This window comes from Pongo abelii, chromosome 8 (genome assembly GCF_028885655.2).
Source record: "Pongo abelii isolate AG06213 chromosome 8, NHGRI_mPonAbe1-v2.0_pri, whole genome shotgun sequence".
NCBI classification, from domain to species: Eukaryota; Metazoa; Chordata; class Mammalia; order Primates; family Hominidae; genus Pongo; species Pongo abelii.
Genome location: NC_071993.2, coordinates 16,428,016 through 16,451,835, shown reverse-complemented (window position 1 = coordinate 16,451,835; position 23,820 = coordinate 16,428,016). Strand labels below are relative to the sequence as shown.

The window sequence follows — 23,820 nt, the reverse complement described above, 5'->3', positions numbered from 1 at the left end:
TTTAAGCAACACTTATGAAGCAGGCATTGTGGTTAAACCTGGAATAGAGAACTGGGAGTTCTTAAGCTGCAAATCTATAATTCAGTTATCCCACCTGCATTTCATAGGCAAGAGAAAATGTTTCTAGCTCATCCTACCTATTGCATAGACACCTCTATTTTATGAAAAGGATTATATAATTTTGAGGAAGGCTTTTTTTTCATGTGGTTGTGTTAGATGTTTGGTGATATGGTTTGGCTGTGTCCTCAACCAAACCTCATCTTGAATTGCGGCTCCCACAATTCCCCCGTGTTGTGGAAGGGACCCGGTGGGAGATAACTGAATCATGGAGGCCGTTTTTCGCATACTGTTCTTGTGGTAGTAAGTCTCGCGAGATCTGATGGTTTTATCAGGGGTTTCCCCTTTCACTTGGCTCTGATTCTCTCTTGCTCACCGCCATGTAAGATGTCCCTTTGCTCTTCCTTCATCTTCCACTGTGATTGTGAGGCCTTTCTAGCCATGTGGAACTGTGGGTCCTTTAAACGTCTTTTCTTTATAAATTACTCAGTCTTGGGTATGTCTTTATCAGCAGTATGAGAACTAATACATTTGGGCAAAACTCAAGGCCAGCGTTCACTTTGCTATGTTTTGATTTTGGTACCTTGGCAAGACGAGGAATTTTTGGGGGGATTATCCTTCTGAATATTTCTTTCTGGTTGGACATACCACGTACACTGTCCTTTCATAATCATCATACTCTCCTGTTAGTTTTTACTTTGAAGTTAACATAGGTTAAGTTTTCCTTACTTAGTTATGAACTAACTTACCATATATCCCATTACTTATAATGGCATTATGTTATACATTTATGCCTTTACAATATCCTTTCAAATACAATTTAAATTTGATAGTGTAAATATTTTTGGCATAGGGAAAAGCATTTTTAACAGGTGGGTGGCATTTAAACTATTTTATTGAGATAGCATGGGCCCAGAAAGCTTGCTGGAATTTACAAATATGATTAGATTTATGCTTCACTTTGTAAACCAGGAGAATGACTAATTAGAGCCACAACTTAAAGCCATAAGGAGTAGTTAGTTATTCAGATCATGAAAAGACTGGAATGATCAAAAGCAAACATCCTTCTCCCTCCACATCCAGAGTTCAGCGGGTTAAGTGCTATTTGTCTCTCAAGGATTTCTTGGCTTTAACTCCATCTTTGTAATGAAGAAGACAATTAATATCTCTCTTCATTCCCTGTTAGGATGTAATATATTAATTAGCAAAATAACTCAATTAACAGCACTTGGTAAAACATACCACTGGTTTCTCACCTTTCCCGGTCTATTTGAACACATAAACAAATGTCACATTGAAGAAAATGTCTAAAACCCCTAGAATGCATATTTATTCATGTTTCTACTGCACTAAGAATAGGTGTCCTGGTATTTTAAACAAGGACTGGTACAGCATGCAGATACTGGCATGATCTATTTACTATTTTTATTTTATTTAATTATATAACATCATTGTAAGCTTGTACTCATAACTATGCATACCTAGAAATGTCCTTTCTTTTTATGTATTCCTGAGGCTTAGAAGGGCTACGTAACTGCCTAAGTACACCACAGCTGTAGTTAGTAGTAGACCACAACTTTTAACTTAGAGTGGAGTGTTTTTAGAGTCGGAGTTTTTTTTTTTTTTTTTTTAACCTACTCGAAGGACTCCTAGGAATGCATAAATGTTACAGAATGATCAGAGTTGTGGTTACATATTTATGTACCATGTTGATGTTACTCATTTTAGCGTTATTTAAAATAGTGAAAAATTGGAAAGAGCATTAATGTCCCACAGTTGAAAAAATGGTTAAATAATTTATGGTAGAAGAGAATATGATTCCACCATTACAAATTATGTTTTCAAAATATGGAGCCATTTGAAGACACTTATACTATAATGCAAAGCAGAGAAGTAGAATTAGGTGACAAGCCAATAGATACAGTATGAGTATATATTTTTAAAGAAAATACACACATACATAAAAACATATAGGAAAATGACAAAATTAGAAGTAAATAGACCAACAGGTGATCAGATATTATGTCTTGATTTGGGATAATGAGTGATTTTAATACTCTTCTGTAAACGTATCTGCATTTTTCTTCTTTTTTGTGTAAATTTAAGGTGTACAACATGGTTTTACGATATGTGTAGTGAAATGATTACTGTTGCTAAGAAATTTAACATATCCATCATCTTCCATAGTCATTTCTTGTGTGTGTGTATGTGGTAAGAGCATCTAACATCTGCTCTCTTACTAGGTTTTCAGTAAATACAGTATTATTAACTGTGGTTCTTCTGCTGCACGTTCGTTCTCTAGACTTATTTATACCCTTTGAGTCACATCTTTGCCTTACCTCCTCCTCCACACCCTAATAACCGCCACTCTACTCTCTCCATGTGTTTGACATTTTTTTGAGTTCACATATAGGCCATACGCAGTGGCTCATGCCTGTAATTCCAGCACTTTGGGAGGCCAGGGCGGGCAGATCACCTGAGGTCAGGAGTTCGAGACCAGCCTGATCAACATGGTGAATCCCCATCTCTACTAAAAATACAAAAATTAACTGGGCATGGTGGCATATGCCTGTAGTCCCAGCTACTCGGGAGGCTGAACAGGAGAATCCCTTGAGCCCAGAAGGTGGAGGTTGCAGTGAGCGAAGATTGCGCCATTGCACTCCAGCCTGAGCGACAGAGGGAGACTCTGTCTCAAAAAAAAAAAAAAAAAAAAAAGCAAAAGAAACCAAGAGTCCACATATAAATAAGATCATGTAGTATTTATCTTTCTGTGCCTGGCTTGTGTCACTTAGCATAATGTTCTCCAGATTCATCTGTGTTGTTACAAATGGCAGACTTTCTGTCTAAGACTGAATTACATTATTCCTTACATATATTATATAATATATATTCCTATATATAATGTGTATATATATATATATACACACACACATAAATATATATATGACATTTTCTTTTCTTTTCTTTTCTTTTTTAGATAGAGCCTTGCTTTGTTATCCAGGCTGGAGCATGCTGGCGTGATCATGGCTCACTGCAGACTCAAGCAACCCTCCAACCTCAGTCTTCTGAGTAGTTGGGACTACAGGTATGTGCCATCACGCCTGGCTAATTTTTTTTTTTTTCTCCCTGTAGAGACAGTGTTTCACTGTGTTTCCCTGGGCTGGCCTTGAAATCCGCAGCTCAAGTGTTCCTCCCATCTCAGCCTCCCAAAGTTCTGGGATTACAGGTGTGAGCTACCACACCTGGCCTAAACACTTTCTTTATCTGTTCATCTCCTGCTGGTTATGTTGTTTGCATATCTTGGCTTTTGAAAATAATACTGAAATGATTATGGGAGTGCATGTATCTCTCTGAGATACTGATGTCATTTTCTTTGGATATAAGCTCAGTGTGGGTTGGCTGGATCCTATGGTAATGTACAAGGGTTCCCTTTCCTCCACACCTTGTTATCTATCAACTTTCTGATCATAGCCATTCAAAAAGGTGTGAGGTGATATTCATTGTGGTTTTGAGTTGCATTGCTCTGATGCTTAGTACTACTCATCATTTTTTCTTGTACTTGTTGGCCATTTGTACGTCTTCTTTTGAGATATGTCTGGTCAGTTCTTTGGCCCGTTTATTTTCTTGTTACTGAGTTTTTGAGTTCCCTATTTAATTTGGATATTAGCCTCTTATTAGACGTATCACTTGCAAATATTTTCTCTCATTCAGTCTGTTGTCTCTTCACTTTGTTCATTGTTTCCTTTGCTGTGTAGAAGCTTTTCAATTTGATGTAATCCCACTGGTCTATTTTGATTTGGTTACTTGTGCTTTTGAGAGTCACATCCAAAAACTCATTGCCCAGACTAATGTCATGGAGCTTCTCCCCTGTATTTTCTTCAACTATTTTTACAGTTTCAGGTCTTACACTTAAGTCTTTTATGCATTTTGAGTTAATTTTTGTTTATGATGTGAGTTACAGGTCTAATTTCATTGTTCTGCACATGGATATCCTGCTGTCCCAACACCATTTATTGAAGAGACTTTTCTTTCACTATTATGTATTCTTGGCACCCTTGTCAAAAATTAGTTGACCATATATGCATGTGTTTATTTCTGTGCTTTTTATTCTCTCCCATTGGACTATATGTCTGTTTTCACATCAGTATCATATTGTTTTGATTACTAAAGCTTCGTAATATACTTGGAAATCAGGGAACGTGATGCCTCCAGTTTTGTTCTTCTCAAAATTGCTTTGGTTATTTGGTGTCTTTTGTGGTTCCAAATTTTAGAATTGTTTTCTGTATCTATGAAAAATGCAATTGGAATTTTCATAGGGATTGCATTAAATCCATGGATTGCTTTAGGTAGTATGGACATCCAATTTCACATCTTAAGAGACTAGAACAGCAAGAGCAAACTAAGCTCAAAGTTGGCAGAAGGAATGAAATAATGAAGATCAGAGCAGAAATAAATGAAATAGAGATTAGAAAGATAATAGAAAAGATTAATTAAACTAAGAGTTTTTTGAAAAGATCAACAAAATTGACAAATCTTTATTTAGACTCACCGGGAAAAAAAGATGAATCAAATAAATTGTGAATGAAAGAGGAGACATTACAACTGATACCACAGAAAAGCAGATACATGAGAGACTATGATAAACAATTATGACAACAAATTGGATAACCAGGAAGAAACAGGCCCAGGAGTGGTGGCTTATGCCTCTAATCCCAGCACTTTAGAGACCCGAGGTGGGAGGCTTGCTTGAGGCCAAGAATTTGAGACCAGCATGGACAACATAGCAAGACACTGTCTCTACAAAAATAATAATAAAAAGGTTAGCCAGGCATAGTGGTATGTGTCTGTAGCCCCAGTTGCCTGAGAGGCTGAGGGAGGAGGATCATTTGAGCCCAGGAGTTCGAGGCTGCAGTGAGCTATGATAGTGCCATTGCACTCCAGCCTGGGTAACAGAGTGAGACCCTGACTCAGAAAAAAAGAAAAAAACCTAAGAAGGAATGGACAAATTTCTAGAAATCTGCAAGACCAAATCACGAAGAAACAGAAAATCTAAACAAACCAATAATGAATAAGGAGATTGAATCAATAGTCAGAAAACTTCCCAATGAAGAAAAGTGCAGGACCAGATAACTTCATAAATAAAATCTTAGAAACATCTAAAGAATTAATACTAATTATCTCAGACTCTTCCAGAAACTTCAACAGGAGGGAATGCTTTCATATATGCATGGGTTTATTTCTGGTGGTGTACATGTCTATATGTATGTTGGTAACCCCACACCAAGACCAGATAAGGACACTGCAAGAAAATTAAGGGCCAATATCCCTGATGAACACACATGCAAAAACCCTCAACAATATATCTGCAAACCAAATTGAACAGCACATCACAAAGATCATACGTCATGATCAATTGGAATTTATCCCTGGGATGCAAGAATGGTTCAATATATGCAAATCAATAAATGTGATACACCACATTAACGGAATGAAGGATAAAAATCATATAATTATCTCAGTAAATGGAGAAAAAATTGGAAAGAATTTAACATTCTTTTTTTTTTTTTTTTTTGAGACGGAGTCTTGCTATGTTGCCCAGGCTGGAGTGCAGTGACGCGATCTTGGCTCACTGCAAGCTCCGCCTCCCAGGTTCACGCCATTCTGCGTCAGCTTCCTGAGTAGCTGGGACTACAGTTGCCTGCCACTTCGCCCGGCTAATTTTTTTTGTATTTTTAGTAGAGACGGGGTTTCACCGCGGTCTCGATCTCCTGACCTTGTGATCCACCCGACTTGGCCTCCCAAAGTGCTGGGATTACAGGCGTGAGCCACCGCGCCCAGCCGAATTGAACATTCTTTCATGATAAAATTGGAAAGAATTGAACATTCTTTCATGGTAAGAACATCCCACAAATTAAATCTAGAAGAAATATACCTCAACAAAATAAAGGCCACATATGAAAAGCTCAGAGCTTATATCGTACTCCTAGGTCATTCTTGATGACAATAACCTGCAACAATTTTCTTGCAAGACTTACCACTACCTACTATTTTATTTGTTTGCTGTCTGTCTTCCGGCGGTAGAACAGGGGCATTTCTTATCTTGTTCACTGCTTTATGGCTAGTACCAATGAAAATGATTAACACAGAGCAGTTGCTCAAAAAACATTTGTTGAATGAATAATTAAATTCGAGGGCAGACAACATACTCTCTGGGGGTAGGGGCCATAGGAGAATCATCTCTTCATGATTTATAATACCTATGATATTATTTTCAATATTTGTTGAATGAGAGAAAGCTCTTCCAGTTTAGCCTGTGCTGCTGTGATTTCATGTAAGCGCACTTCAAATGAATTGCTCTGTTTTCAGAAGAAAGTACAGTAGAACCTTTGTCTTTATGAATTTAATGTCGGTGATTGTCTCTCTTTAAAGGTGATCTGGAAGTTCATGACATGAAATATTTTTCAATTTTTTCTAAATTTTTTTTTTCTTGAGATGGAGTCTGTGTCACCCAGGATGGAGTGCAGTGGTGCAATCCTGGCTCACTGCAACCTCTGCCTCTGGGGTTTAAGTAATTCTCGTGCCTCAGCCTCCTGAGTTGCTGGGATTACAGGTGCCTACCACCCTGTGTGGCTAATTTTTATATTTTTAGTAGAGACGGGATTTCGCCACGTTGGCCAGGCTGGTCTCAAACTCTTGACCTCAAGTGATCCACCTGCCTCAGCCTCCCAAAGTGCTGAGATTACAGGCACGAGCCACTGCACCTGGTCAATTTTTGCTGAGATTAATTTGAATCCTAAATGCTAGTGAACAGGACTGAATCCCTTTGAGACAAATGTTGCCAGAAGCCAATGTGCAACCCAGGATGTGTGCATTTGGAAGTGGGCTGGGGTTCAATTTATGACTTCGTGTGTGCATGAAAATTTTTTTATTCTGCCAGAAAATGTCGCCTGTACTGACAACAGCTTCAAGAGCTGATGAAGTAAAGGAAGGAGACTAAAAAAGAAGTATTAGTTCTTAGTCGGAAAATAGACCTTTTTGGTTAGAGTGAAATGTTAAATTTATGAGTGACTAGAATCTATGATATCAAGCCAGACATATGTTCTTTATGAAAATTTTAAAAAGCAGAATTTATAAAATGAATTGAGTAAGCATTTCGGGTAGGACAGAAACTGATCATCGAGTGAGAGTTAAATCATTTACATATAATTTTTCAGCTATATGCAACTGCATTGCATAGGGAAAATGATATGTGGTATATGAATTTGGGGATTTTCAAGGGTTTTAGGAAGTCTCTGATAAGTTAAACAATCTATTCTTTAATGAGCTAAGAGCTAACAGGGAGTTGGCATCTTCAAAAACAATAAATGGAGATTAACCTATAAAAAATTAATTAGAATATAAACACTGGCAGAATTTAAAGACAGAAAACTCTGTTCCCGTGGTTGAAGGATCCATTTCTTTGCTCTTTCCTGAAAAACTGCTTTCGCGTTTTCTTCTCATCACTGTGTTCTGTTGATCCTTGCTCCTCAATTCTCCTGCCAGCCATTTTCCCTGGAAATGTTCTACCATTAACAAGTATCTGACTGTTTAATGTTCTCTCTGAAAGTTCAGAAAATGACATAGACAATGTCTAATTATTAGCTTGCACAGTATGACCAGCATCAATATTGTTACATTTTGCATAATTTTATGGACAGAATCTGTTTTACTTAAATATCATCAGACTAATTTACTCTGGATCAATGGGGAGGCTCATAACAATTATAAGATGATCGTGTAGACGTAACCTATTATAGGGGCACATCCATTTCATCCTAAGTGATAGTGATCAAAAAAGAAGTGGCACAATGTTTTGATGTATTAACTGGTGTGTTTTATTACATTATTTTTTGAGATGGGGTCTCACTCTGTTGCCTAGGCTGGAGTGCAAGGGCATGATCACAGCTCACTGCAGCCTCACTGGGCTCACTGGGCTCACTGGGCTCAAGTGATCTTCCCACCTCAGTCTCTTGAGTAGCTGGGACCACAGGTAATGTGCCACCATGCTTGGCTAATATATTTTTATGTTTTGTAGAAATGGGGTCTCCCTACGTTGCCCAAGCTGATCTTGAACTTCTGGGCTCAAGTGATCGTCCTGCCTTGGCCTCTGGAAATGCTGAGATCACAAGGTGTGAGCCACCACACCCGGCCACCTGGTGTGTTTTACGTTGTTGTTGTTCCCTTGCATTTATTGCCTGTCTCCTCACTCGGTCAGTGGTATGCTGCCGATTCATACATCCAAGTATTATCCTGCAATATTTGGATAAGTTGGTATGAACTAAGAGTGCAGGAGTACAAGTCTTAACTTTGGAGTTTGAAAAGCTAAAACCCAAGCATAAAATTTCTTAATTTAGAAGAACATACAGCTAGGCAATTTTTCTTTTTCCTGGAAATAAAGATTGCTTAGATTGAGGGATGGAAAATGATATCAATATTTGGGGAGGAACAGGAGAGTTGAGCTATGTGTCTTTGAGAACAGGATCATTACTTTGTCTCCATGCCAGACTGAAAAACCCTGGACTGGGGATGAAATCAGATAAAAAAAAATTCTGGTGATTTCAGGAAATCTGAAAACAGAGAAATTTTGCCCTGTGCTCCCTGGATAGAACCCAAGAAAGCAGCAAAATCTAAGGTTGCTTGCCCTGTGGGGATTGTATATGATCATTCACTCACTCATTTGTCTGTTCAACAGGTATTTTCTTTTTTCATTGATTGATGGATTGATTGAGAAAGGGTGTCTGTACTCCAGCTCTGTCACCCAGGCTAGCGTGCAATAGTGTGATCATATCTCATTGCAACCTCAAACTTCTGGGCTCAAGCAATCCTCCCACCTCAGTCTCCCAAGTAGCCAGGACTACAGGCATGTGCCACCATGCCTGGCCACTTTTTAAAAAATTCTTTTGTAGGGGCAGGGTATTGCTATGTTGCCCAGGCTGGTCTTGAACTCTAGGTTCAAGCAGTCCTCTTGCCTTGACCTCTCAAGAGATATTTTCTGCCTACTAAGTGGTTGTCACAGTGCTTAGCACTGGAGACAGCCATGTATGGAACCATGGCCTAGGAACAAAAAATCAGTAGCACCTAATCATTCTCAACAAACCTCTTTGTCTACAGTTGGCTCTATCAAGCTGACGGTAACTCCATCCCTCCAGTGTCCAGGACAAAACCTTGGCATCTTCAACTCATCTTTCTCCAATCCTATAAGAAATTCTGATGGCTCTACTTCAAATATACCCAGAATCTAAACGCTTTTCCCTATCTCCACTGCTGCTGAAATAGCTTCTAACTGGTTTCCTTTCTTCAACCCTCTTTCCTTAGTGTGGTTTTAACATAATGACTAGAGCAGTCCTTTTAAAATCTGTCAAATTGGGCTGGGCACACTGACTTCCTCTTGTAATCCAAGCTATTTGGGAGACTCAGGCAGGAGGATTCCTAGAGGCCAGGAGTTCGAGGCCAGCCTGGGAAACATAGCAACACCCCATCTCTACAAAAAAGTTTTAAAAATACTAGCTGGACATGGCGGCACACACCTATAGTTCCAGCTATTCAAGAGGCTGAGGTGGGAGGATCACTTGAGCCCAGGAGGTCAAGGATGTACTGAGCTATGAATGTGCCACTGCACTCCAGCCTGGGCTACAGAATGAGACCCTGACTCAAATAAATCATAAATAAATAAATGATCAATACATCAAAATATGTCACTTCTTCAGTAATTGTCCATTTCTCTCAGAGTAAAAGCCCAACCCAGTCTTCCCCTCTCGGTTGCCTTTCTGAATGGATCCCTTGATTTTATCACCCTTGCTCACTCCACTCTGCCATGTTGGCCTTCCTGTTGTTCTTTGAACAGGGCTACTCTTGCCTTTGGGCCTTTGCACCTGTCATTCCTTCTGCCTGGAATGCCATTCCTCCGACTACTCACTTGACTGTTCTTCACATCTTCAAGTCTTTGCTCCAATATCACCTTCCCGATGGACTCCATCTTGACAAGTCTATTCAGAATTTCAAGGAGCCACCCAACCCTGAATTCCTAAGTCCTCTTCATCCTGCTCTACTTTATTCCACAGCACTTCCCAGTTTCTTACATACTACATAATTTCTTACTTATCGTTATCCCTGTTATTTGCTGTTGATTTCCTCATCCGAGAATGCATGTTCATGAGGTCAGAGATTTTTCTGTTTTGTTCACTGTAGTTTCCAAGAGTCTAGAACAGTGCCTGGAACACAATAGGTTCTTGGGAGATATTTGCTGCTATAGATCGTTGAAAGAATTGTTTTATAGAAAGGTGCAGGAAGCCCTACATTGATTGTTCAAGCACTAAAAAGTAGCATTATAATAGTGGGAGGTCTTAGCTTTGTAGAGTTTCCTGTCCTTGGAGAGACGTGAAAGAGGGCTCAGAACTGGTCAAGAAAGAGCTCAACCTGAGAGATTGAGGGGTGAGAATGGGGCATCATGGCAGTGAACAATAGGGATGGGTGATTAGGACCCGAGGAATGAGAGTGATTGGGGAAACTGAGTGGAGGGCCGGGTGGGGATTTGTTTACCAACAACCAGACCACTTACACCATGTTAGCACTCTGTAAGCCCTCTGTTATGAAGATGTAGCTTTGGGTACAGGCTGATTAATATTTCTTCTTCTGGTGTGTCTTGGTCCATTTGCACTGATGTTAAGGAATACCTGAGACTGGGTAATTTATACAGAAAAGAGGTTTATTTGACTCACAGTTCTGCAGGCTGTACAGAAAGCATGGAACCCATATCTGCTTCTGGTGAAAGCTTTAAGGTACTTCTATTCATGGTGGAAGCAAAGAGAAGTTGGCATGTCACGTGGTGAGGGAGAGAAGAGGTGCCAGGCTATTTTTAACAGTCAAATCTTGCAGGAACTAATACAGCAAGAACTCACTTATTACCATGAGGACACACCAAGCCATTCATGAGGGATCCACAGCCATGACCCACATGCCTTCCATTAGGCTCCACCTTTAACCCTGGGGATCAGATTTCAGCATGAGATTTGGAGGAGGCAAATATCCAGACAATATCAACGTAGAATAGAGATAACAAGAAAAAGTTACTATGACACATAGAAAATGTTACATGGTTTTTGTACTTGAGTTGTAAGGACTGAGATTTATGCTTCATACCAAAATAGCTTGGCCAATCTCTGTGATTTCTCAGTAAACTTGAAGCCAGTGAACTCATGTCATAGCAGACACATGAAGTATGAATAAATGCAAGATGAATAATGGAGTAGAGAGAAAAGATGACTTCCTTTTATCATTTTTGTGTGTATGGGCAAAAGTCAAGTTTTCATGTCATGCACTGTTTTAAAAGTCTTATTAAGATTTTCTGATTGTGGTAAAATTTCTCAACACCGAGAGGATATTTTATGTATCCCTATGTTCTGCCATTGCTTGTTCTAATAGGCATTGTATATATACCTGGCAGACACTCAAGTGGGAAATTCGTTTCCATTTATGCATTTAAGAAGCACCAAATACCTACCCCATGTGAAGAATCCTCTACAAATGAAATGCACACAAGCTGAATTGTCAGCAGCTTTAAGGATGCAGCTGTCTGTATTTCTGTGGGTCATTGAGAATAAATTATCCACAGTGGAACTCATCTTCAACCCCCAAATGCACTTGTTTGCTCCTTAACTTGGCTAAAGTCATCACTGTTCATCTAGTTATCAAGCCAGAAACTCTACAGTCCTCCTAGAATAGTGCTACTGAAAATGTGCTCTGAGATGAATGCTTGACCACAGATTACCATAACAAGATTAAGTACGGAAATTGAACATAAATGAAACTTTTAAAGCAACTTGACATTTCAGCAATATCCAACCACATGATCATTCTTCCCTTTACTTTACGGAAGTATTGATCCACAATGGGTTAGAAATTCTAATAATGGGATTCCACCAAGATGATTTGAAAAGCCCTATTCTAGGCCATTTCTTTTCCCACACTAAGAAGGCAAATATCCTGAAATTTCCTTCTTTCCTTTAAGTTTAGGCTCTTCCTTTCTTCCTTTCTTTTTCCTTTCTTTTTTCTTTTCCTTTCCTTTCCTTTCTTTCCGCTCCTTCCCGCCTTCCCACCTGGCTGCCTTTCTTTCTCCCTTCCCCTTCCCCTTCCCCTTCTCCTTTTTCCTTCCTTCCTTCCAACAGGGTCTCACTCTGTCAAAGCCTGGAGTGCAGTGGTGTGATCACTGCTCACTGCAGCTTTGAACTTCTGGGCTGAAGTGATCCTCCCACCTCAGCCTCCCAAATAGTTGGGACTATAGGTGCACACCAGCATGCCTGACTATATATATATATATATATATATATATATATATTTATTTATTTTTTTGAGATAGGGTCTTGCTTTGTCACCCAGGCTGGTCTCAAACTCCTGGTCTCAAGTGATCTTCCCATGTCAGCCTCCCAAAGTTCTGGGATTACAGATGTCAGCCCCTGTGGGTGGTAGGCTCTCATTTTTTACCTGAGCTATGATAATGGCCAGCTAACTGCTTTTTCTTCCTCAAGGCTGTCCACTCCTTCTCCATCCATACACCATATTACCTCTAAAGTAATATTTTAAGATGTAAATACCATCACCTGACTGTCCTTTTAAAATTCTTCTGTGATTATCTGCTAGCTACAGAATGAAGTACGTGTTCCTTTGGATGATTTCCAGTGCTCTCTGCTATGGTTTGATGTGGTTTATGTGACCCCATCAAGTCTTATGTTAAAATTGGATCTTCAGTATTGGTGGTGGGGACTGGTAGGAGGTGTTTAGATCATGGGGATGGGTTCCTCATAAATGGCTTGGTGCCATTCTTGTGGGAGTGAGCGAGTTCTCACTTAGTTATTGCAAAAGCTGGTTTTTGAAAACAGCCTATGACCTCCTCTTCTTTGTGGCACTTTCTCTTTCACCATGTCATTTGCATACACCAGCTCCCTTTGGCCTTCCATCCTTAAGTGGAAGCTTCCTGAGGCTCTCATCAGAAGCAGATATTGGCGTCATGCTTCTTGTACAGCCTGCAGGACCATGAGCCAAATAAATCTCTTCTCTTTATAAATAACCTAGCCTCAGTTATTCCTTTAGAGCAATGCAAATGGACCAAGACACCTCCATAATCTGGCCCATTTCCATTTTTTAGTTTTGTCTTCTGCTACTCTCTACCGTTTTGTCTATATACCATCCATATAAAACTTTTTGGGTTTACTAAACACACTTGGTTTTTTCAGACCTCTCCAACTTCAAACATTCTGTTCTATATAACCAAAATAACTGTCTGTATTTGCTCCTTGGAAAAATCTTTTTCTGTAAAACTTCACTCAACAGAATCCAGTTAGGATTGGGATAATGGAAAGCAGGACAAAGTTTATTGGTACACCTGGGTCAGAAGTGAAAAGGAGGGCAAGTGCCTCAGTGCAGGGCAGGAGAATGTCCAAAGCTTGGGGTGAGGGTGTCTGAGCCACCTAGCAGTGGGAACACCTCTGGGTGAGTCCAGATTTCAGAGACAAGAACCATGTCAAATCTAACCAAGAATAAGTTGTGGTGTTACTGAGCAGCAAACTCCAAGGTCAAGAAAAATGTCACAAAACATTGCCCAGAAGTCATGGCTGGGGAGCACAGCAGGATACTGACCAAGGTACCATCTGAAGTCTCCAATGGGAGCAGGGAAAATGCAGGCTCCACCTACACTTAAGTCTGCTAGATGTGTTGTTGATGCTGCAGTTGATTTTTGCTTGTACGTATGCAGAGCTTCTCATGCTGGGATGCTTTGTATCAAGAAATCTGATCTATTCTGCTCAGTTATCACTTCATTTCATCTTCTTGCTATAGTTTGCTTATATGTATATACTTTTAACCTATTCATATGCCTGTATGCTTATTGGCTACTAACTTACTGTATTGGGTTGCATTTATTTATTTACATATTTGCCACTCTGCTAGTCAGTGAACTTCTAGAGTGAGAGCCTGCCCCTTGTTTATCTCCCTATCTTCATTGCCTAGCACTGTTTGTTGGCGTATAACTGGCATCTAAGCAGATGTTTGTTGAATGAATTATTAAGTGAATATACAAGTGCTAATTTGTGATATTCAAGGAGCTAGATGTGGAGCAACCTTTTGGCTGCCCTTTAGTACATTTTACAGTTGACTGTAAAATCTAGGGCAGAGTCTCACCCAGGCAGTAAGCAAGTTTCCAGTGATCTCTTTGGAGGGGAAGTATCATCTACAACTGGTACACATCACAATATTGACTTGTTCAGGACAAAGACGCTCTGAGTTAGATTCATATGAGAAACTGAATTGTCCAGGTTATGAATGAATCTAGTCAAGGGGTCAGCAAGTTTTTTTTTTTTTTTTTCTGTGAAGGTTCAGAGAGTAAATATTTTAGGCTTTGTAGGCTATACAGTCTCTGTTGCACCTACTCTAATTCTGGATTTGTAGTGTACAAAATGCCATAGCCAGTGTATAAATAAATGAGTATAGCTGCATTCTAATAAAACTTTATCTACAAAACCAGGTAGTGGGCCAGATTTGGCCTGTGTGCTATAGTTTGTCCATTCCTGATCTAGTCAGTTCTTCCAGTATTTCATTACCAGAAGGGGTCTGAGTGTGGGAGGAAAGGATGGACAGTAATGGTTACTACATACGCTGAGCTTGATACTTAACATTATGTCATTGATTTTTTGCTGCACTCGGTAAGATGTATAGTATTATTCCATTTGATAGTTGGAGAGAGTAAAGTTCAAAATATCTATGTGGCTTGATAAGATCACATAAACAATAAGTGATAAACTCCCTTTTTTATTTTATTTTTCTTTTTTGAGACAGGATTTTGCTCTGTCATCCAGGCTGGTGTGCAGTGGAGTAATCACAGCTCACTGCAGCCTTGACCTCCTTGGCTCAAGCAATCCTCCCACCTCAGCCTCCTGAGTAACTGGGACCACAGGCGTATGCCACCACAATTGGCTAATTTATTTTTATGTTTTGTAGAGACAGAGTCTCCCTACATTGCTCAGGCTGATCTCAAACTCCTGGGCTCTAGTAATCCTACCACCTCAGCCTCCTGTGCTGGGATTACAGGCAAGAGCAACTGCTCCTGGCTGGTAAACTCTTTTGATTTCAACCAAATCAAGCTGATTACAAAACTCATGTTTTCTTCATTAAAATACACTGTCTCCATTTCATTGTCAATTGTCTCATTGTGAGAGAAATTGTGGCAAGTTTAAAGTTGTCTTTTATCAATCAGGAGAGGTGTGGCTGTAATATGCTAATGACCCCAGTAATCTCAAGCACCTTAAGCACCCATGTGGACTGTGAAATACACACTGTTATGAAAGGGGTTTGGACCTTAGGGCCACACAGGTATTTTGTGTGTGTGTAATTCTGATGAGTTTAGTCCATTTCCACAGAAAGTGTAGGCTGAGAGCAGATCGGGTTCTTGATGATACTAGTTGTTCATCTCAGAGCAGCAGGGTCTCTGCTTCCTGTTGTCCTCACTCTGAGACTCAGGCTTGGGGACCTTCATCCCCGCTACATGGGTATCCCTGCTACGTATGCCAGGGGGAAAAGAACAGGGCAGACCATGTATATATCTTATAGGTGTTTCCCAAGAATTGGTATACGTTAGAGCCACTCACCTTCACTGGCTGCAGTAAGTCAGATTTTTCAAAAATTTAAAGTGGGCAGGTAGCCGGCCATGTACCCAGGATAAACAGAACTATAAATATAAGTGAATTGGCTGGAGGCAGTGGCTCACACCTATAATCTCAGCACTTTGAGAGGCCGAGCTGGGCGGATCACCTGAGGTCAGGAGTTTGAGACCAGCCTGGCCAACATGGTGAAACCCTGTCTCTGCTGAAAACCTAAAAATTAGCCGGGCATGATGGGTGCCTGTAATCCCAGCTACTTGGGAGGCTGAGGCAGGAGAATCACTTGAACCTAGGAGGCAGAGGTTGTAGTGAACCGAGATCGGTGCCACTGCACTCTAGCCTGGAAGACAGAGTGAGACTCTATCTCAAAAATAAACAAATAAGTTAACAGCACTGATAACTACAAAGAACTTTAGTAGGCAAACTAAGATTTTTGCTAAGTAGATTAAATGTCAAAAGTTATTCTATCTGAAATTATGCCAATGTGTGTGGGAGAAAACAGAGGTCCAGACGCCTTCAGAACATATTAATGTTAATATCACCTTATGTGTTAATTGCAAAAAAATGTTCTTTCCTGACTCATTTACTCCATTGTATATTTGGATGGTGAGTACCTTCTCCAAATATTTTGACAATAGGGAATGGAGGCATTCCACAAAGTATTGGATATTATTTCATACCTTGTGGAATTGCTGTCAAGTCAAGGTTTAAAGAAACTTTAATAATGTTCAAAGAGGCATCTATATGACAGTGAAGTTATTGTACATGGAAAGGAAATATGGAGATAATATGGCCAATATGGAAACTAACATTAATTAGGGAATTGGGTAAGGGTAAACTTGGCTCCTGGGATATGGAGCAAACTTCTGTTTTCAGTTAACACCATACAATTTTACCAACAGAGCTGAGTTCTTTGTAACTATGTATAAATGCACCTCATGTTATATCCTCCTGATCCCAAGGGCATGAGTAACTGCTAGAGAACTGCAGGGTAATTTGCAAGGTCTCTAAGCCTGTTATTGATTTTCACTGAGCCTTTTTCACTGGTTAAAACCCATAAGTGGGCTGTTCACACATCCTGAGAATATGGATTCTTTCATTACTAGGGCCACCAGCTGGCTAGAATCTCCAAGAGACTTCAGGGCTCATGCTGATCATCATGCTGCTTCTCTCTGGTTTCTGTTAATGCTTAGGAGGGATGGGTGGGAGGATTGAAGGCAGTTGAGCTTCCTGCCTCCATCCAAGTGCTGAAAAGAAGAGGACTACATATCAGGGTTCATGTTTCAGCGTGAAGGTGTTGTGTGAACTGATTCCACGTATATATCCCTTCAACTTCTCTTTGTCCAGGTCAGTGATGCTGAAGGAATTACCCATGTTCAGTGGAAATGGAAGTCTGAGATGATTCCAAGTTTGGTCTATCTGATTCTCTGTACTGTGACGTAAAATACATTAGGGTGGACATGAGTGCAGAAATGGTGGCCAGAGGTTATGGGATCTCTTTAGAGCAATGAGACTTTTGACTGAAGGGTTCTTTAATTAAAGTTTTAGGAAGGACAACTGTTTCCTAGTCAGTTTAAGGATCCAAGTGACATGGTTTGGCTGTGTCCCCACCCAAATCTCAGCTTGAATTGTAGCTGCCACAATTCTCACATGTCATGGGAGGGACCTGGTGGGAGGTAACTGAATCACGGGGGCTGGTCTTTCTCACACTCTTCTCGTGATAGTGAATAGTCTTATGAGATCTGATGGTTTTATAAAGGGGAGTTTCCCTGCACAAGTTTTCTCTCTTCCCTGCCGCCATGTAAGATGTGCCTTTTGCCTTCTGCCATGATTGTGAGGCCTCTGTAGCCATACGGATGTAAGTCCATTGAACTTTTCTTTTCTTTTCCTTTTCTTTTCTTTTCCTTCCTTTCTTTCTTTCTTTTTTTTTTTTGACAGAGTCTCATGCTGTGGCCTGGGCTGGAGTGCGGTGGCGTGATCTCAGCTCACTGCAACCTCCGCCCCCAGGTTTCAAGCGATTCTCCTGCCTCAGCCTCCCGAGCAGCTGGGATTGCAGGCACCTGTGACCATGCCCAGCCCTTTTTTTTGTATTTTTAGTAGAGACAGGGTTTCACCACGTTGGCCAGGCTGGTCTTGAACTCCTGACCTCATAATTCGCCCACCTCAGCCTCCCAAAGTGCTGGGATTACAGGCATGAGCCACCATGCCTGGCCTAAACCTCTTTTTCTTTATAAATTACCCAGTCTTGAGAATGTCTTTATCAGCAGCATGAGAGTAGACTAATAAGCCATTGAGTGAGTTAAGCTTTTATTGGTTCTACTTTGGACTTACTCTTGATTCTTAGACTATTTTATTGTCTGTCTTTTATTTCCTGTAAATGTAAGAGGGATAAGTCCATAGAAACCTGTCTTTCTTACTGTAGCATCAGAAGGCCAAGTAAAAAAACTTCTTTAGTAAATTTTCTAATGTTTCTTGGTCAAAAAAAATCGCAATCCTATAAATCATACTGCCATAAGAAATGCCCTGCTGGGTCTGACCAGTACTGCATCCAGCCAGCATCTTGTCCTTGGCTGTGATTCTAACCAATATTTTTTGAGGAGAGTTCAGGATAGTGCCCTTTCATGAAGCCCATTCCAAATGCACCAAATTTTTTTTTTTTTACTGGAGGTTTTATTGCTATCTACTTTTTTCTGAAATCACGTAATAGATTCATAAAAGTATAAAAAGGTATGTCTAAATCCCCTTGAGATTGTTTTTTGTTTAACGCATGATTTGTGCATTGTATAGGACAACACCTATTTGACCTCTCTTACTCTTAGAAAAGGAGAAAAGAAGGGTCTGTTGAACTAGGAATTGGGTGCTGTATTTTTCTCTGTTTGGTCATCTAGATTCAGAATTCTCCTTTCTCCACCTTGCTAGTCTTCCCTGGGAGGCTGGCCTTTGTAGATGTAGATGACATCGGCCACTCTTGTTCGTTTCCTGATTTCTATTAGATTTCAGCCAATGGGAAGCACTGGCAGGAAGTCAAGTGTAGGAAGAGAGAAAAGTCAGAGTGTTTATTCTCCTGGTTCCCTCTCTCTGTGATCTAAGATAGGCAGGGGCCCTATTCTTCTACGAAGGCTACGGCTCCTGCCAGGCAGCCCTGTCCCACAGCATGAGGTCTCACTGAGTTCTAGCACTTGCTCCCACCCCTGTCTCTTTAGTCCTAGGCCCATTTTCCCTGTGTTGCTCATCCCTGGGTGCTTCATCATCCGTTCTTGGGTACCTTTAACATTGGCTACCATGCTGCACATAGTCACTTTAACAAATCTCTCCAACTTCCCTCAGTGAATGAAGGCATCTGTTCCCTGATAGGCCCCTGACTGATGCAGGGTGGTTTGTACCTTCTGCTGCGGTGCTGTGCCATTTAGGGTGGGTGCGGAGAGACTGAGTGATGGAGATAAACGGGTTTCATATCCCAAGGACTGGTTTTGTTGAGCTCTGCAGAGTATCTTCTGATGGAAATAACCAATGGTGGTTTTTCTTTTCTGTGCTTTGTTGGAGAAAGCATATTTAGTGCCTTTCTATATGCCAAAGAAGAAACTGAACTGAATACACACTTGAATAGTGTATTAGTTTCCTATTGTTGCTGTAATAAATTACCAAACACTTGGTGGATTGAAACAACACAAATTTATTATCTTACATTTATAGAAATGAAAAGTGGCGGTCAGGTGCAGTGACTCATGCTTGTAATCCCAATACTTTGGGAGGACAAGGTAGGAGCATTACTTGAGGCCCCAGGAGTTTGAGACCACCTTGGGCAAGATGGTGAGACGCCCATCTCTACAAAAAAATAAAAATAAATAAATTAGCTGAGTGTGGCGATGTGTACCTGGTGTCCCAGCTACTCGGGAGACTGAGGTAGGATTGCTTGAGCCTAGAAGTTTGAGGCTGCAGTGAGCTATAATTGTGCCATTGCACTCCAGCCTGGGTGAACAGTGAGACCCCCGTCTTTAAAAAAGAAAGAAAAAAAATGGGTCTCACTGGGCTAAAATTAACATGCCAGTATGGATGCTTCCTTTGCAGGGGTGAGGCTGGAGGAGAACAATTTGCTTGCCATTTCCAGCTTCTAGAGGCTGCCACATTCTTGGTTCATGTCTCCCTTTTGTCTTCAAAGCCAGCACTAGCTGGCTGAGTCTTTCTCACATAGCATCACTCTGACTCCACCTCTCCTGCCTCCCTCTTTCACTTATAAGGACTGTATTAGTCCATTTTCACACTGCTGATAAAGACCTACCTGAGATGGGGTAAATTATAAAGAAAAAGAGGTTTAATAGACTCCCAGTTCCACCTGGCTGGAAAGGCCTCACAATCATGGCAGAAGGCAAAAGACACGTCTTACATGGCGACAGGCAAGAGACAGAATGAGAGAGAAGCAAAAGTGAAAACACCTTATAAAACCATCAGATCTCGTAAGACTCATTCACTACCACGAGGCCAGTATGATTCAATTATCTCCCACTGGGTCCCCCCTACAATGCATGGGAATTATAGGAGCTACAATTCAAGATGAGATTTGGATGGGGACACAGAGCCAAACCATATTAAGGACCCTTCTGATGACACTGGGCTCACTTGGATAATCCAGAATAATCTCTCCAGTTCAAGTTCAGCCTTAATTCTACCTGCAACATTCATTTCCCCTTACCATGTAACATAGCATATTTATAGGTTCTGGACACTAAGACCTTGATGTCTTTGGAGAGGGACCATTATTCTGCCTACCAGACAGACCTTGACAATGTTGAAGGGGATGCCACTCTATAAAACTAAACATGCTTCTGTTCCTATGCAAACACAGAGGCAGGGTGAAGAGTATTAGCTAGGAATTCAGGAACTTTAAAGTGGAGGGCATACATTTTGAGAGCTGCTCTACCACCAACCAGCCATGAGAACTTGAGAAAACAAGATTTGTCCCACGCCAACTGAAATTTCTTTCTGTCTTTCTGTCTTCCTGTCTTCCTTTCTTCCTCTCTTTTTTTTTTTGACAGTCTTGCTCTGTTACCCAGGCTAGAGTGCAGTGGCATGGTCTTGGCTCACTGCAACCTCCACCTCCCGGTTTCAAGTGATTCTCCTGCTTCAGCCTCACAAGTTGCTAAGATTACAGGTGCACACCACCACACCCACCAATTTTTGTAGTTTTAGTAGAGATAGGGTTTCACCATGTTGGCCAGGCTGGTCTTGAACTCCTGATCTCAGGTGATCCGCCCACCTTGGCCTCCCAAAGTGCTAGGATTACAGGTATGAGTCACTGTGCCCGGCCCTGAATTTTCTTCTAACTCCAACAGATAGTGATTATTTTATTTAATAGACAAAGGAAATACATTTTAAGTTCTAGTACTTGGAAAGAAGGCTAGAATTTCTCTTATGAACTTATGATTATGGTGGAAAAGATTCAATACTCATGACCAGTGCAAACCAATGTCTTTCCAACACCACCTGCAACACATTTAAATTAAGAGTTAAGGCCATAGTTATGGGATCAAAAATAACACTCACATTGGCCAGACGCGGTGGCTCATGCCTATAATCCTAGCACTTTGGGAGGCCAAGGTGGGCAGATTGCTTGAGCTTAGGAGTTTGAGACCAGCCTGGGCAACATAGTGAGACCCTGTCTCAGATAAAATAATAATGATGATAATAATAATAATAATAGTCACATTGACCTTTGAGTCTTTCCTGTACAGTTTCCCTACTGAACTGCATTGACTTTGTTAGAAACTTGGTCTCTATTTATACAATGATATCATTATCTTTTTTTTTCTTTTACAGATATGCCTTTTGCTTTCACAGATATTATCTTTGCTTAAAACAAGAACATGTGCTTGAAATAGGAATTGTATTCCATAATAAAAGATTTTCCCAAGGCTTACGAATCGGCTTTCACCTCCAGCCTCCCCAATAGGAGCCAAAAAGCAACGTGAAAGTAAGAAAATAATAAAACAGAACAATCCTAGAGCATCCCAAGAAGTGAAAAACGCTTTTTAAGGCTAACATAGACATGTGAATTGGGTGACATTACATTATGTCTGTGGATACACGGTGAGCTGTGGCCCTTGTTCAAAATGCATGAAAATTCAGAGCCATATTTTCTGCAGTGAGATAGTCCCTGGGAGTTTAGAACACACATATTTTTTTAAAAATGATATCAGACCTATTTCTCCAACCATTTATTTTTCCCTTCCAAAAACCATAGTAATAACCTTTTCTAGTGACATAAAAACTGCATTCGTGCCAAAAAAAAAAAAAAATTGCAACAGCATATGCTAATTCAGTGCTGTAGTAACTTCACAAAACAGCCCTCAAACAGATTGGATCTGACCATCTAAGCAAATCCTAACTAGGAAGGTAAGTTGTGTTGCCTGTGTCAAAGTCCACAACTCCATCTCCTGTTCAGGGATGGACAAGATCCCTGGCTAGCACTCTGTTGAACTCAAGAGAAAGAAGAGGCCACAAAAAATGTCAAAGATGAGCAAAGAAGCATACATGTAACGTCTATGATGTGGGTATATTCTGTTACTGGCTCACAGACATGTCCTGATTGGTTATTAAGATGTTTAAGATTTGGGGGCAGCTGCATGATGCCAATGTAGTCACTCTCAGCTTTCAGAGTGTTGTGGGGTTCTCTTCCCTGGGTCTTGAAAAGCAGAATAGATTGCCACCTTTTGGGTGTTCTTTGAGTTAGTCTCATCCTGCCTGAAATGCACACAGATAAGAAGGAGTTTCAGGGTGGAGGAGATGAACTGAACACGTCGCAAACTACTGAGGACCACTGATTATATCCAATCTGGACAGAAAAAGCCACCTTTCTCTGATACATGTACATAGTGTCATGTGATGTGGGAGCAGTAGAAAAAAGTGACACACAGTCTCCGGGGCTGTCAAGGAGATAAGAAGCCAGATGGGGAGATGAGATGTGAACATGAATAGAGAGCAAGGCAGCACCTGATAAGCGTCTACTGAGACCAAAAGATGTGTTTTCTATTTCTTACTGTGTTTATTTATGGAAATCCCATTCATCCTATAAAGTCCATCCTCCACAAGGCTGCCTTTGATCATGCTGAGAAGTGATTTTTTCCCCTTTCGTATCTTTACCACTTGTAAGGAATTAAAACGTGTGTGTGTGTATCTTAATTTCCCTCCTCAGTGGAGACATTTCTGGAGGGAAGGGAGGAAAATTAGGTTTCTGGTTTTCTCTCTGTATCTATTTCATGTAACATCTTTAGTAGGAGTCCAATAACTCTATAAAATGAAAAAGTGAATACATTCTTATTTTGATTGATTGATTGTTATAGAGACAGGGTCTTACTATGTTGCCTGGACCAGTCTTGAACTCCTGGTTTCAAGCGATCCTCCTGCCAGGGCCTCCCAAAGTGCTGGGATTACAGCCATGAGCCACTGTGCCTGGACAAATTTTTGTAAAATGAGTAAATAAGAGGCCTAATAAGAGTAAAAGTGATTGCTTCTGCTTGAAATATTGAGGAAAGGTTTTATGGGAGAAGTTGTATTTGATTCCCTTTGGGGATCATTGTAAGGGTGGAGCCCTTGCTAATATATCAAGTTCATGGCACCAAAAAGTAAAAGATCTATAGCTCTGAAGAGACATCCATAAATATTATGACGTTCCTTCTCTACCACCAACCGCCCAGCCCTAACACACACACACACACGAAGTGTGAGGATTTCTGACTTACAGTGTTTAGCACAGTGCCTAGCACATGGAAAATGGTCAGTAAAAGTTGAATAAATGATTAAAATGCTTTGATGAAGAAATTCATGTCAACAATATATTGCCAATCAACAATGCTTCCTTTTAGAAAGAACAGATAGAGATTTATTGAGACCTATCTTATAGCGCATATATTTTCTAATTTTAATCCTGACAACAATGCTATGAGGCTGATATTATTCCTGGTTTTTTTTTTTTTTTTTCAAGACAGGGTCTCATTCTGTCATCATCACCTGGAGTATGGTGGCGCAATCATGACTCACTGCATCCTCAAACTCCTGGGCTCAAACAATCCTCCAGCCTCAG

General features: G+C 40.5%; 1 long non-coding RNA gene across 2 annotated transcripts; it reads left to right on the top strand.

Annotated features, from left to right (window-relative positions):
* The first annotated feature begins 402 nt into the window (after window positions 1-402).
* LOC129048509 (uncharacterized) lies at window positions 403-21,767 on the top strand. Of its 2 annotated transcripts, none has more exons than XR_008510881.1 (3): window positions 403-439; window positions 3,035-3,142; window positions 21,558-21,767. It is a non-coding gene; the product is annotated as an uncharacterized LOC129048509 (long non-coding RNA). The 2 variants fall into 2 exon arrangements; XR_008510880.1 differs by lacking the exon at window positions 21,558-21,767 and adding an exon at window positions 8,132-8,245.
* The last annotated feature ends 2,053 nt before the right edge of the window (window positions 21,768-23,820 follow it).